Below are 15,354 nucleotides of genomic sequence, written 5' to 3'. Positions count from 1 at the left end.
TTGTTAGATTGTTTTTTTCCGCAATCGGGTTAGGACAGGTATTGTTGTGCTCCGCTTCGTAATCGATCCTCTCGTTCCACCTCAGTGTGTACTTCTCTCTACATCATCGGTATTGTTCTCGAACGCGCTTCCTCTTCGCGGTTCAAATAAAAGACTAAGACATTTTGGTCCGATAATCTGCGGACTGCCTTTGGCCCACCCGCGTCCGTTCGGCTCCTCGTCGAATGAACGGACCCCTTTTAAATTCTGTCTTCAGTGTCATCCAAAACATCCCCGCACACTTGCCAGGTGTGTAATTTGTGCTTGTCCCCCGAGCACAAGGAGCAATACTGCGATGCGTGCCGATCCTTCAGATCAAAGAAAACTCTACCTGATCGTCTGGCCCGATGTCGAGTGATGAAGCGGTTGGATGCCACACCGGATCTCTTCAGCGAAGACTCCAAACAAGAAGAGGTTTCAATGGCAGAAGAAGAGCCGGCTTCGGCTGCGTCGAACTCCGGTTCAGAATTGCATAACGACCTCGAAGACAATGATGTGCCACAGTGACAATGGTACGGGAGTACTGAAGACGCCTTCTCCCCCCATCCGCCCCCACGCGCCTCCTAAAAAAGCTAAGGCTTCTCCACCGAGAAGAGGTTTCTCATTTCTCACGCTCCACCTTCTGGTTTGGCACCAAAACAATCTAAAAAGCGTTCCGACTCGGGACTGAGTCGGCCAAAGCCTACTCTAGCCAAAACCTTTGAGCTCCAAACCCAAGATCGGTTCCGAACCAAAAACTTTGGATCCAAAACAGTCGCCACCGAAACACAAAAAACCCTCCTAGTCGAAACCTTCAGCACCAGAAGGACATTCCAGCTCGGCTCTGAAAACTTTGATGCCAAAAAGCAAAGACTTGCCTGCAACACAACCGAATCAAAAAAAAAAAACACTGTACCTATTAAATTGGATCCCAGACACAAAAAACTGTGTATACATCCAGATACAGGACATGTTTGTGCTAAATACCCATCTAAACACAAGCTTTCCGATGATGACCCATGCAAAATTCCTTCGAAGAGGAAAAGTGTAGGCACTAGCCTACACATTTCCATCTCCTTCTCCTCCGTCTTCGCCACAGCTTGATCCTTTAAATATTGCACTTTGTCCGTCTCCTGCACCTCAACTTGACACAGATGACGATGATGACGATGATGATGACGATGATGACGATGATGACGATGACGATGATGACGATGATGATGATGATGATGCACAACCGGTCCTGGGAAGCTTGATTCCGGTCCAGGGAAGACATGGCTTGGCAGTTCGGGCTGGACTGTTCCCATGAGGCACAGGGTCAGACTGATTTGCATATGGCCATGTCTGAACTGGGGTGGCGGAGTGAGCTAAAGAACGGTGATGGATTAAACCCAGATCCGTTGACTGGGGGTGAGTGTTTGTATTGTCAATGCTCCGTCCATCACCACCTTTGGTTTTTCTATGGCTGAATTGGTCGGGTATATTTGCTTACTCTTTTCCGCCTCTCCCACTAATTCCGTGACTGGTCCGGAAGCTCAGACAAATATCCCTCACACTGATCTTAGTAGCCCCCACTTGGACTCACCAACCTTGGTACACTACCCTGTTAGAGCTCTCAGTGGTTCCACATCAAAAGTTACATCTCCCACCCTCTCTCAGACCCATTGAGAATTCAGACACCCAAATGCCAAAGAACTCAACCTAGTGATTTGTCTCCTAAAGTCATAGTTTGGTTATTTACAATTAACCACCAGACTGTATGAATATTCTCAGAGGCTAGAAAGCCTACTACTTGAGCATGTTCTGCAAAATAGAAACGGTTTGTTGTCTATTGTAACAACGACCATATGAATCCACTTGCTGCTTCCGTACAAAAAATCATTTATCTTTTGCATTTACAGCAATGTGGATTAGTCTACACATCCATTTACTTACATTTAGCAGCAGTAGCTGCATATTTGCAAAACAGACAACACTTATCCCTATTCAGAGTACCTGTGATTAAAGCCTTCATGGAAGGATTACAAAGGGTAATACCACCAATAATTCCACCTGCTCCAGAGTGGAATTTAAACATAGTTCTTACAAGGCTAATTGGCCAACCTTTTGAACCAATGCCAGTTGCAATTTCTGTCATGGAAAGTTGCTTTCTCATAGCCATAACTTCATTAAGGAGTGTTGGTGAGCTTCAGGCATTGACTATACAAGAGCCTTTCTTGCGCTTCACAATGTTAGAGTGGTTCTTCGTACTAATCCTAAATTCCTGCCTAAAGTAGTTTCTGCTTTTCATATCAATCAATCAGTTGAGTTACCGGTTTTCTTTCCTCAACCTGATTCTGTAGCAGAACGAGCTCTACATACACTTGATGTTAGGCGGGCCATACTTTACTACATAGAAAGAACCAAAGAGTTCCGGAAAACAGAACCACTATTTGTTGCATTTTCCCCAACTCACAAGGACAATCCTATTTCTAAGTCCGGTATTGCAAGATGGATTGTAAAATGTATCCAAACATGTTCTACTAAAGCAAACAAGTTTGTTAGTACCCCCTAGGGCGCATTTCACTCGCAAAATAGGGGCTACTACGGCCTTCTTGGGAAATATCCCCATAGCTGACATTTGTAAGGCAGCAACATGGTCCACACCGCAGACATTCACCAAACACTATTATGTAGATGTGTCCTCAAGACAACAGGCAAATGTAGGCCAAGCAGTACTTAAAACACGATTTCAAACAACTACAGCCACTGCAGGTTAGCCACTGCTTTGGGAGATTACTGCTATATAGTCTATGCAAAACATGTAATCTACAGCTCGCATGCCTCTAACAGAAAATATTACTTACCCAGTAGGCATCTGTCTTGGCATGTAGAGCTGTAGATTCACATGTGCCCATCCACCTCCCCGGTCTCCTGTAGTGGTTGTAGTTCTTAATTTACATTCATATGCATGGACATCTCTATTCTGCACTTCCTAACTCCATTTCTCACTCTCTTTGGGGAAAAACAATCTAACAATGGAGGCGATGTCCATGTGCTCGATCGCCGAAAGGAGGAGTCCTCTACCTCATGACTGGAAAGACTTCTTCGAACAAAAACAACTTGCAAACATCCGGACGCAACACTAGATGGCAGGAGTATGCAAAGCATGTGAATCTACAGCTCTACATGCCAAGAATAGGTGCTTACTGAGTAAGTAACATTTTGCTTTAGAAGCACTTTTTTATATTAAAACTTTAATGCAATTTTAAAATAATGATTAATATTCATAGTGCTTTCTGTCACAGGCTGGGACCTCGTAGTACAAAAAATATACAATTCACTATTCTCCAGTGCACCATACAGGGTTCAATTTTGTGGCTTTCTGGTTACAGGTACAGACCCCTGCCGTGCATTAACTAATAGAGGTTTGATAATGTACAATAATGCATTTCTCACTGATTAACTCAATTTTAACGTATTTATTTTTCACTTAAGCGGTGTTATTTTATATGTGGTTACTTGAAGGTGAAAGACCCAAAAAAGTTTCAGAATATATTTTACGCCTTTGACTCAGCCCCCCCACTGCACGCAACATCACAGTTCCCATCCTTTTTTAATGCACTTCAACCGCTTCACTATACCGTTTATTGGCATGGTGAGACTTCTAGTACTGAGCCAGTGAGAGTAGAGGCAGATGGGGCACTCTGTCGCAAGTAGATTGAATGAGGCAAGCACAGACCTAACACCAGGTGCCTTGGCAGGTGGCAAAAGTGCATAATGGCAAATGGTGGTAACTAGGTTAAAAGCACAGGGATAACAGTTTAGGGAGTAGTGGACCTGGAAATTGGCAAGGGGGGGGGTGATGGGCCTGACCATGTAATATCTGACACCCTGGTGACTACATGTCAATGGCTGAAAAAGTGATCAATCAACTGGAGTCTTAGAGGTCAGCTTGGAAGAAGAGGAGATTGAGTGCTCAAAGGGTTGAAGGACAGCTGGCCAAGGAATTGGGGTTGCGTTCAAAGTGGTAGTGTCGCAGGACCAGGTACAGGAGAACATAAGAAGAATTCAAGTAGCGCAGCTAGGCAGTGTTAGAGGAGGGCAACTTACCACATTTCGTTGAGTCAGATGTTGGTGCAAACCGCCTTTAAAACATGCTTATTTGGGGCCTCCTTTTAGAAAATGGTGGGTATTCTGTAGGGAAAACATTGGTTGTAATCTATGCTATTTTATTTTTGATCTGTGACAAAGCTGCTCTGATTTCTAGTGGTACATTTTACATAAGGCCCCTGGTCGGGTTACTAGTGGTCTGATATCTGTCTGCAACGATCTTGCTGTGGTCTCCCTTCAGCTTTTAAAACATTTCATTTCCACCATCTGAATAAGAAAAGTGGTGACTTTGCCATCATTTTCCATCAACATTTTAATGTCACTTTATTTAGTCTTGGCTCCTTTTATCAATTGCATGTTACTGGACTTTTCAGTGTCAACCTCCCTTGGTCAGTTTTGGAGGTATTGATTATCATCCTCCTGGGGCATGTGTTAAGTTTGACAATTTGCCTTTTTTTTGCTCATCTAAGTGTCAGCCATTTGTTTTTTATTTTTTATTTTATTTTAATATATGGGCAATATTGACAAATAACCATACAGTAGCTACTTTGCATTCTTAAGTGTTTTAAACCTTTTGCATTTACATAAAGAGGCCGTTCATCAAGCAGGTCATTCTCTTAAACGTATTTTTGTCCCCAGCTTTGCTGACAAAGTACCAGTGGCCTGTTAAGATCATAATTTAATTGAATTGCATATTTTTATGGCGTATCTTGCTAAATCAGACTACATCTGTGCCCTTAATGGTCTATTGTTTGGCCCCTAGTGGTGCTTTGGTTTAACCCTGTTCAACCATTGGTGCATTTGTTCCTCTATGTGCCGATAAGTTTGTTCCAGTACATTATTCTAAGAAAGTGCCAGCACATTTGTTATCTCTTCTGAAGGGATGGCTGACCCTAACCCCTGACTGACTAATCTGACAGACTTCTAGCTGCAGATTCCTTACCTTTGAATTTCCAAGATGTCAGCATGGATCCGGAATCTGTAGCTGAGCAATACTCCTTATGCTCGCTGTCTGGTGGCTTTAATCAGCTTTGTGAGATGTCGTCTGCGTCGGTTATAACATTGCGATACCTATTTAGGCACCACCCAGGCACGCAGACGTCAGTTTTTTAATTTCCATGCCAGTTAAGCGCTGATCCGGGAAGAGGTACCCCTTTGTCGCTTTTTGACAGGCCTTTTCTCAGCTTTTTTTCAAATTTGAAATTTTTGCCATTGTATGCGAGGATGTCTTCGAAGACTGGGCTTAAGCCATGCGGGTCCTGTTCCCGCACAATTTCTGTTACCGACCCCCATCTCATCTGCCTGTGGTGTCTCGAGCGCGACCACGATCCAAAGTCGTGCTCGGACTTCCAGGCTATGGCTCTGAACCTTGCAGCCCAGCAGTCGACCCCGTCCAGCGAAACGCCGGGAAGGTCCTAATTGAGGAAGAGTAGGTCACGGCACCGCCCTTGGAGGCCAAAGTCCTCTTCGTCCCACTTGAGGTCTTCTGGACACTCTGGGAAGAAGCACAAGAAGAAGTCCAACGGAATTAATCTTCACCTTGAATGTCGTCTGACGAAGGAGGTAAGGAGCACAGATGCTGTAGGCATGCTTCTTCAGAGATGGAGTCAGGTTTGACTTCTCACCTCCCTCCCTTTCCAGGAGCCGGAGCAACCCCTGCTCAAATCAAATATTTCTACGAGACCATGTGCCGTGTTTTTGAGCAGGCCGTTCCCTCTGACACTTTCCTTGAACCTCATCTTGACTATGAGTGGATGTTGGTTCCCAAACATTAGTGGACCCACTAGTAAAACATGTCATTACCTAGTGGGTGAGAGCTTGACACAGATTTAACAACATTCTACTCTTCTCCATAGCTATGGAATTTACTACACTTAGAGTAACCATGTGGGTTTTCACTTGGTGTAATTGCAGGCAGCTGTTCAACATTGATACTATACTTACTACTACAACAGCACTAGTTCACAACCCACTAAATCCCCATCTGTTTCTTTGCACATCTGTCTCATTGTTTAATGGTTGCATTCTTACAAATGCAATCATCTGTCAATAGTTGAAGCCATCTGTTTAGAAGATTAAAAGAAAATGTTATCTAGCAATACAATACAATACTGAGTCCCAGATGTGGGCTAAGTAAAGTCAGAGTATAAAGTGTTAAAAAATCTCAATTGCACAATTCCTGTGAACTGCTTTTCACAAGAGAGCACATGAGGCACACAAGGTCAGTATTGCACGCAGGTTGTGCAATTTAAAATCTACTGCAATCTGCAGCTTCCTACCTTTTTTGGGGTTTGTGCGAAGCTTGGTTTAAAAGCTGCCTCCTGCCTATTGTGAAATAATTAAATTTCCTCTCCTCTCCTCTCTGTAACCCTTCTGATAATAGGGCAGGAAGAAAAATAATTTCATGGCGGGATGTAACTGTCTTTCAAGCTTGTTCCAACAGCATTATGCCCCATGCTGTAATCATTTGCACACCTTCCTGATACCTATACAACATTGCTGCAATGCCCTTTTCAGCCTTTGCCTGTTTAAATATTCCAGTCTTCTAGACTGATTCTGAAGGCCCTAAAAGTGCACTGGTTCATTGTGATCAGTCTTTTAGCTAGCAATGATGCCAGATCTATGAACTTGTACTGCAATCTCTCGGCCATTGGTAATTTCATCAGATTTGACAAGCATGTCTCCACATTAGCAGGTCAGTCACTTATTCAGAATTGTCAAGAACAGTGCAGTCCCTTACTAGGTGAAAAAAGCTTGCAGCTGACTAGCCACATCTAGAACAAGAATCTAAGATACCAGAGTACATTTAGTTCCGGCATTTGGGCGTAAGATACGTGTGATGTTCAGCAGTTTAAACCTAGATTACCAGGTACTTTAGCTGTGTTTTAATGAAGTTGCCTATCCCTACTCGACAGGACACTTTCAAAATCCATTTCAGCTTCCTAGATCAGATAGGAACATTGTCCTTGTTGTCCTGTATACTTGAGTACATGTTTCTGCATAAAATTACAATATGATTATAATTCTTAACCACAATGCTGAATTTAGTGTAGAAATTTTCCCACAGAGAACAAATGAAGGGAAAGGAGCCTGACATGAAAAGTGGGTCAGCTGCATTTTGTCTACACTGTAACTTTGAGAGCCAGTAGCTCCCAACACCCAGCACACATTGTACTGGCAGTTAGACTTGATGACTCCGTTCTTCTTTTCAGCTTATGCTGCATGGATTTCAGAACACTTCGGGGTTACAAACAATATCAAAGAAACTTTATTTCGTTCAAAATTTCACTTTGATTGTACAGTTTTCTCTATATGGACCATATTCATAGGACGTACGGCTTTGCCTGTTGTATGCAGTATTTGGAAAATATCTATCACACTTATTATTGGCGTTTAAACTGTGATGTTATTGTCCCATATAGGTCTTTTCAAAGAGTAAAATAGAACTTACAGTGGTCTTTTGAAATAATTTTGTATGAATACATTTTTTTTACTGATAACTGTTGTACACTGAGTCTTTACATATTATGTGGGAATAATGTTCTTGTATACTTAATAGACCAATAGTTAACTAGGGAAACATTCTTCAATAAAAGGTTTTCAAACCTTCTCCACCTGTCAAAGCTTCCACATGTGAAGCTGCTGTGCAGACTGGATTTTCTCAGGAAGTTTGGAGGCCAGATGGTTAATCCCAACCTCTCATCTTTGAGTTTGGCAGCATGTCTCCTATGCTGGTTAAAATATAGGCATTTGAAATTTTCACTAGAATAAATGTTCTCGTGGAGGCTAAACCACCTTCAACACATTCAGCGTATACAAATAAATGGAAGATATTCTGTACCTGGTTTACTGACAAAAATGTGGCTCTAATGGACTGTCTGGAAGATGTGATTCTTGCATATTTACTTCATCTGGCCAAATCAGGCTTACAATTCTCTTCCATAAGTTATTTTGGCAGCAATTGCTGCCTACAGAACATGTCCTTCACAAACCTCATTTTCAAAATTTCCATTATCATTAGAGGTTTCTAGAAAGGTTTTCCCTTAGATACGGCGTCAGTCCCCACCCTGGGAGCTGAATCTAGTCCATTCACACCTCGTGCAGGCCCCTAGTGAGCCCTTCACAAATCCTTGTTGTAACATTTCTCTTGGAAAGCTGCTTTCCTTGTAGCTATCATGTCAGCACGTAGGGTTAGCAAATTTAAGGAGTTATGTTCTCTTGAATGATCTTACTGACCTTGTCAGTTAATTGCTTCCCTTACCGCACAGTTCTGCCTGATAGCTGTTGCTGCCTGACCCTTTCAGGTCCTAAATTTGGGGTCCTCCTCTACCCGCAGGCCCCTGCCTAAAGGTCATCCCTGGTGGTCCAGTGGGGAGCATCTCTTCTCTTCTGCTGCTCTGTTTTCATGCTTTCTGCCTGTTTGCTCCTCTGCTCTTTTCTCACCTTCCTTTTATTTATTATTGCTTTTTTCACTTTCTCATATTTCTCTTTTTTATTTGCCCCTTTTTTCCCTAACTATGCCCATGCTGCTGCTCGTACTGCCCCGCCCAGCACAGTTTTCCCGCTTACCGCCTCCCAGCTGTCCAGCCCTCCTTAAACACTACTTCGTGGCGGCCGCTGCACTGTGAAAGAGCGATTTTACTGACCTTGTCAGTTAATTTCTTCCCTCGCCACACAGCTCCACATGGTAGCTGTTGCCCCTTGACCCTTTCAGGTCCTAGGTTCAAGGCCCTCCTCCACCCGCAGGCACCCGATTGTGGACCAGTGGGTGGACCAGTGGGGAACATCTGTTGCTGCTCTTTGCTCTTTTTTCACCATCCTTTTATCTATTATTGCTTTTTTCACTTTCTCGAATTCCTCCTTTTTGTGTGCCTTTTTCCCCTTTCTTTTCCCTTACTGCTGCTTGTTCCCCCGGTCCGCCCTCTACGGCACTTTTCTCCAGCTGTCCAGCTCTCCCCAAACACTACTTAATGGCAGCCACTGTGGGGCCAAAGGCAAGCCCATCTGCGTCTGTCCACTCCTAGACCGCACCCAGCGCCACGGACCCTGGTCCTTAGACCATCCACTGCTACGACTCCAGCACCCTCCACACCGGACGTCCCGCCACCTGTCATATTGCATTGCCGAATAACACCCAGGTCCTTTTCTCTTGCAACCACACTTTTGCCTCTTCCCCACCCCCACCCCCCCACACACCAGACCCGCCCACAAAAACTGGACACAATCGCTTCAGCTGTATCCTGCTCTACACAAGATCCCTTCATAAACATGCAGAGGACATCTGTGACCTGCTCGAATGTTTCCCCGACATTGCCTGCCTCATGAAGACCTGGGTGAACTCTGCCTCCACTCGAAAATCGCCACCGCCATTCCCTACAGCTACAAAATCATCCACAAGGACCACACCACCCAACCAGGAAGCGGCATTGCCACTGTACACAGAAACCTCCTCTGCGTCCCAACCAGCTCGGGTGAAAACGCGACAATTAGGGAGCACCTCCACTTCAAGATTCAGACCAACCTGAGCCCCACCCTCCGGGGCACCTTCATATACAGGCCTCCTGGACCCGGTCCCCCTGGTCAGTCACACACTCGACCCCCATCTTCTCCAGAAGCAACATCTCCTTTAGCCACACCTCCGAACTACAGTAGACTGACCACGGCTGCATCCATTTTTTCTTTACCGAATTCACCATACACCAGCATGTGCACCGCTACCCACGCAGAAGCTTGAACAAGGTCACTGAAGACCAACTCCCTCAGGCAAACCCCTCCAGCAGACCACACTGCCTTAAAAACCGCAGTCACTGAACACAATCATCTCAACAAAACAACTGAGAAAACGGCTATACAGGAACGCATCAACGCACACAACCGCGAAGAACTCTTCACCGTGGACAAACAATTCACCTAACCCGGCATGTAGACAGCAAACATTCCCCCGCTCCACCACAAGACCTCTTTGACAACCTTTCCACCTTCTTCCACCACAAGATTGAAGCAATCTACAACAGCTTCACAATCAAAGACCTACCGACCTCACACAACCACGGCACTCAATTGCCCCAGAAGCCAGCAGAACCTGCCCAACTGGTCCTCCCTCACCTCTGACAAGACCCTCAAGATCATGAAGAGCATCTACTACGGAGCACCCTCAGATCCCTGCCCTCACCACATCTTGCACCGAGCCAGAGTTTCCATCTCATCCAAACTCTGCTGCACAATCAATGGTTTCATCGAATCCTCCACCTTCCCTGTGGACTGGAAACACGCAGAGATCAACCCCCTGCTGAAGAAACCCTCTGCCCACCCGACAGACCTCAAGAACTACAGGCCCATCGCCCTGCTCCCCTTCACAGCCAAAGTCCTCAAGAAGGTCATGAACGCCCAATTCTACAAGTTCATCGAAAAGAACAACATCTAGCCCACTTCCAATCTAGATTCAGAAGCAGCCACAGCACCGAGACCGCTCTCCTTGTCTCCACAGGTGACATCCGCATCCTCCTCGACAGAGGTGAGACCACAGGCCTCATCCTCCTGGACTTGCTACCTCTGCATCTCAGGCAATCTCCATCTCTGCCTCAATTCAGGGAGGACCTCAAGACCCGGCTGTTTGACTGAACAGCAGATTCCCCCCAGGCGCCGTGAAACACTTACAGGCGGGTAGTCGCACTTTAAAAGAACACTGACTTTCAGTCAGTCAAATCCACTTTATTCGGTTAATAAAAACCATTAAAGTACCAAACAATCATCATATACAACAACATAAAAACATATAAAAGGCATATAAAAATAATCTTAGGGACCATAAAAACATTTAATGTCCAACTTCGTAAAATTCCTCAAAAAGGACTTCGACCTTTAAAAATGACTATGCCCAATGGGCCCAATTCACAAAAGTAATTTGAGACAAAATCCTAACTTTACGACTCTCCATATTAACAAAAGGCATTTAGGAGTAGTAAAGTTATGATTCCTAACTTTACTACTCCTAAACTGAGAAAACTCCTAACTTTATGACTTTCAGTATTCACAAAAGGCATTTAGGAGCAGTAAAGTTAGGATTCCTAAATTTACTACTCCTAAAGTCCTTTTGTGAATACCGAAAGTCATAAAGTTAGGATTTTGTCTCAGATTACTTTTGTGAATCGGGCTCAATGTCTTTGCGATTTCTCTGGGGCACAAAGAACAGTCAAACTGCTGCTGCATTACTTGGCATAATGAGCCTTTTCCTTTTCCTAACAGCAGCAGATGAAAAACTAGCAATATAAAAAGTCTCCTGTGTGTTATTCAACATCTGTAACTACACTAAAAGCAAGCCATACCTGTATAAAACCTTTTCCCTTTAAAATAGGCGCAAAAACTTTCTACGAATTTTATGAAAGTGGTCACAAAACATGATAAAGTTCAAGGTATCTTGGGTGGAGAAGTTGTCACACGTACAAGGGCCTAAATCTTTCTCCAACCCTGCGGTTCGGCCAATATATAGTGCAAAAGATTACATCTGAATCTAGTTTAAAAAAAAGTGGTGATATGACTTTGTTACAACTTTTAAATATGGTTCGATCGATGGGGATGTTTTCAGCAGAAGATCGGCTAATACCATGGGTTTCAGTATCTCATTTGCCTCTCTCTCGATGTACATCAGGTTTAAAAAATGTTTTTTAACCCACAATATATCCTCTTTCCTAATGTTGTCTGAAGACTCAGAGATTGGGCGCCCTAATTTCTTTGTTACAGTCTTTATGTACCATAACCACGGGATAAAACTAACTATATCCAAGGATAGGCAATCTCTCGATTCATCGTCCATTCTGGATTAATCCACTGACTGATTGATTGAGCAGTACACTGTATTTCATTCTAGTAAGGTGGGCATGAGGACTCATCCAAAATTCCTACCAAAAGGTATTTCGGAGGTTTACGTTAATCAGACCATTTCTTTTCCTACTTCCTTTCAATACCTTTTTACACCAGCTGAAATGGCTCACCATTCTCTAGACTTCGAACGAGTCTTAAAGTTTTATGTGGACAAAACTAAACATTCACAAGCCAGACTAATTGTTTGTAAACTATGGGCCGATCCGTATAGGTTTAGCCACGTTTCGTTCAAACAGTCCATATCTTGATGGATAGTGTCTTGCATTCTCTTATGCTATCAGAAGGCAGAAGGCAAATGAAGTTCTGTCTGGTAGACCTAAAGCTCATTCCACTAGAGGGAAGGGGGATACAGCTGCTTTATTGAGAAATCTACCAATCACTAAGATCTGTAAATCGGCTACATGGAGATCTGTTCACACTTTTACCGAACATTGTTTGGAATCGGATAATAGAACAGATGGTGAAGTAGGACAGGCCTCCCTGAGAAATGTATTTGCTTGATCTGGTTGGTTGGCCGTTTTCCCTGTCTTTTCCATTGCTCATTGGCATGGATGGGATTACTACTATATTCATTGATTATGACTGTCAATGGAGATCCCCTGAGAGAAAAGGAATGGTTTCTTACCTGTAATCCCAGTTCTTAGGAGAATCTCCATTGAAGACATAAGCATACCTCCCTCCTCCACTGTAGAAATGACAAGAGAGGATTATTGGACCTATCTAACACTGCCACTTCTCAGCATAAAGAACTGAAACAACTGCCACCTGCTTGGCAAGAGGGGATACTGTGGTCTCTGGAGCCTTTAAGGTGCATACACTGTTTCACATTTACATAAAGGCAGCCTGTAGGGCTCCACTGTCCTCTTTTCTTTTATCTTTCTTTTTAAAAAGGGTTTCTGAAAGGGATTAAATTTGTCCATTACTTTTTTCCAGTTTTCCTTAAATGTATACGTACATATATATTTATTACCCTTCTTTAAATGTACTTTGAGGAAATTGGCCATTTTAGCCTTTCTTGTAGGCTGCACAATGTGCATGTCTTGAGTGTTTCTACAGGACTTCCTGAAGAAAGGTGAACATCTACACTTAAGAAGACATATTATAGAAAATGCTCTGGGATCCCTGCACGTGGGTGGGACTAGTCATTGCTTATGATTTCAGTGAAGATTCTCCTGAGAGGGAACTGGGCTTACAGGTAAGAAACCATTCCTTCTGCATCATAGCTATTCCTACTGATGTCATGATCAACTCTCCCTCTTCCCTGGCTGTCTGTGTAATACAATTGTATGCAAATGTTTAATTTTGGAATGCCTTATTCTCCTGTTGAAAAAAAGAACTGAACCTGTAAGGCAAACTGTCAGTACAGTATATGTTGGGTAATGTAAGCTACTGACTCTCTTGAAGTTGGTGTATACTGAGTGCCACTGATACACTTTTTCCCCTGTCAGCTCCTTTTTTTTCTCCACTTTGTTTCCTCTAAAGGTACAGCGGGGAACGTAGCCCTGCCTTTTTATTATATGGCACGTTTCTACACTAAATGCAGCACTGTACTTTAGAATTATAATTATATTACTGTAGTTTTCTGCTGAAAAGATGCAGTTAAAGATAGCCTGTCAGACTTGTGGCGGTGACGCCAGATTGTTGAACACTGAGGTGGCTCTCTCAAATTTCACAGTATTTGTGTATGTAAATATATATTGAGGTCCCTGCTTTTTTTTATTTATGCACAAATTGCTGCAAAATATCTGTTTGATCTTAGGAGAGAATTTAATTACTGCTTTGTTCTTACTAAAACTGTCAGAAAGACAACTATTTTGTGTTACTTTCACACAATTGCAGTAAGACCAGCCATTCTCAAATCTTGTATTGCAAGGTGGATTGTTTGATGCATTCAGATTAGGAACCGTCCTTTAGGAAGAAGCTCCAACCAGCAACAGAACAAACTAGTCTTGAGCATGCATTTGTTCTGCACGCAACTAATTACAACGACTTGCTTTAGGGGGTGCACTTGGTGGAATGGTGTTGAAATTAAAGTCCAACACCTTCCCTGCTGATGCGCAGACTGGAGTTGGAATTAAACTATTCCAAATTCCACTACTCCCCCCCCCACTCCCCCAGGCAAGTAGTTACAACGATTTGTGTGCAGAATGAATGCGTGCTACAGACTTGTTCGTTCTAATGACAGAGTTTCCAAGGCATGCGTGATAAACACATGCAGAATACAGTCCTGCATTTATTCAGATTTGCTATGCCCAGGCAAGTCAAGCCCCTCAGAGCATACAATGAGCTCAGCAAGGAGGAAACAATAGTTGCAATCTTAGTATATCCTTTTGCTGCCATTCGTAGATCAGCTTCTAAACATTTCTCTAAGCATTTTTGTGGATATACAAGTCTGCAGAGAAGCCCAAAGTGGTCAGACATTTTTAAACCTGGCTTGGCAGTTCGGGCTGGACTATTCCCCTGAGGAATAGGGTCAATACTGATTGGAAAATGGCTTGGTCTGAACTGGGGTGGCGAAGTGAGCAAAAGAACGATGATGGATTCAACCAAGGTCTGACTGGGGGTGAGTGTCTCAAAAGTTTCAGCGCTCTGTCCATCATCTCCTTGTGTTTGTAGACATTTTAAAGACATTTGCTTCCCTTTACGCTACTATTTCCTGACAGCCACCATATTAGGAGAGAATGATACTGCTATATAATCAATGCACAGCATCCGATTCTACAACACACAAATTGAAAATGTTGCTTATCTATAGTAACCTCGATTTCAAGTTGTACATTCACACACGACCTTCTCTTGTCCATGAAGGCATTTAAGTTGCACAAGATGATTGAGTTACAAGATATTAAGGGGTCGATTCCGATCCGGTAAAAAGCGCTCCGAATTGCTGTTCGGAGCGTTTTTCCCGTACGAATCGTACCCTGCAACGTCCCCCGTACGTACGACGAGTTACGATTCGTACCAGGAACTGGACTCCGTACGAATCGTACAGGGACCGTACGAATGAAATCCCCGTACGAATCTCCCTCGGAACCCGCTGTACGCGACCTCTGTACGGCTGCTTTTTCCGAACCGGCAAGTACGATTCGTGTTGAGTACGCACCGTACGACCCTTTTTCTACGGGAGCTGAAAACAGCCGTAAAAGCAGAGTTCGCCCCAAAACAGGTACGGAACGGCCCCCCGGGTACGGTGCGTAACCCCCATGATCGCAGGGGTACGCACCGTACCCCTGCGATCATGGGGGTACGTACCGTACCCCACGATCTTGGGGTGTATGCACCGTACCACATGTACGCTGGGTGTACGGTGCATACCCCATGTCCGCTGGGTGTACGGTGCGTACCCCCCATGATCGCAGGGGT

The 15,354-nt window shown here is 43.8% G+C and overlaps 1 protein-coding gene across 1 annotated transcript in view; it reads left to right on the top strand.

The window, feature by feature from the left end:
• Positions 1 to 15,354, top strand: part of GCLC (glutamate-cysteine ligase catalytic subunit) — a 291,987-nt gene that overhangs the window by 234,351 nt on the left and 42,282 nt on the right. The window lies entirely within an intron of this gene.

Source organism: Lissotriton helveticus, chromosome 6 (genome assembly GCF_964261635.1).
Source record: "Lissotriton helveticus chromosome 6, aLisHel1.1, whole genome shotgun sequence".
NCBI classification, from domain to species: Eukaryota; Metazoa; Chordata; class Amphibia; order Caudata; family Salamandridae; genus Lissotriton; species Lissotriton helveticus.
This window is presented reverse-complemented; position numbering and strand designations above follow the sequence as displayed.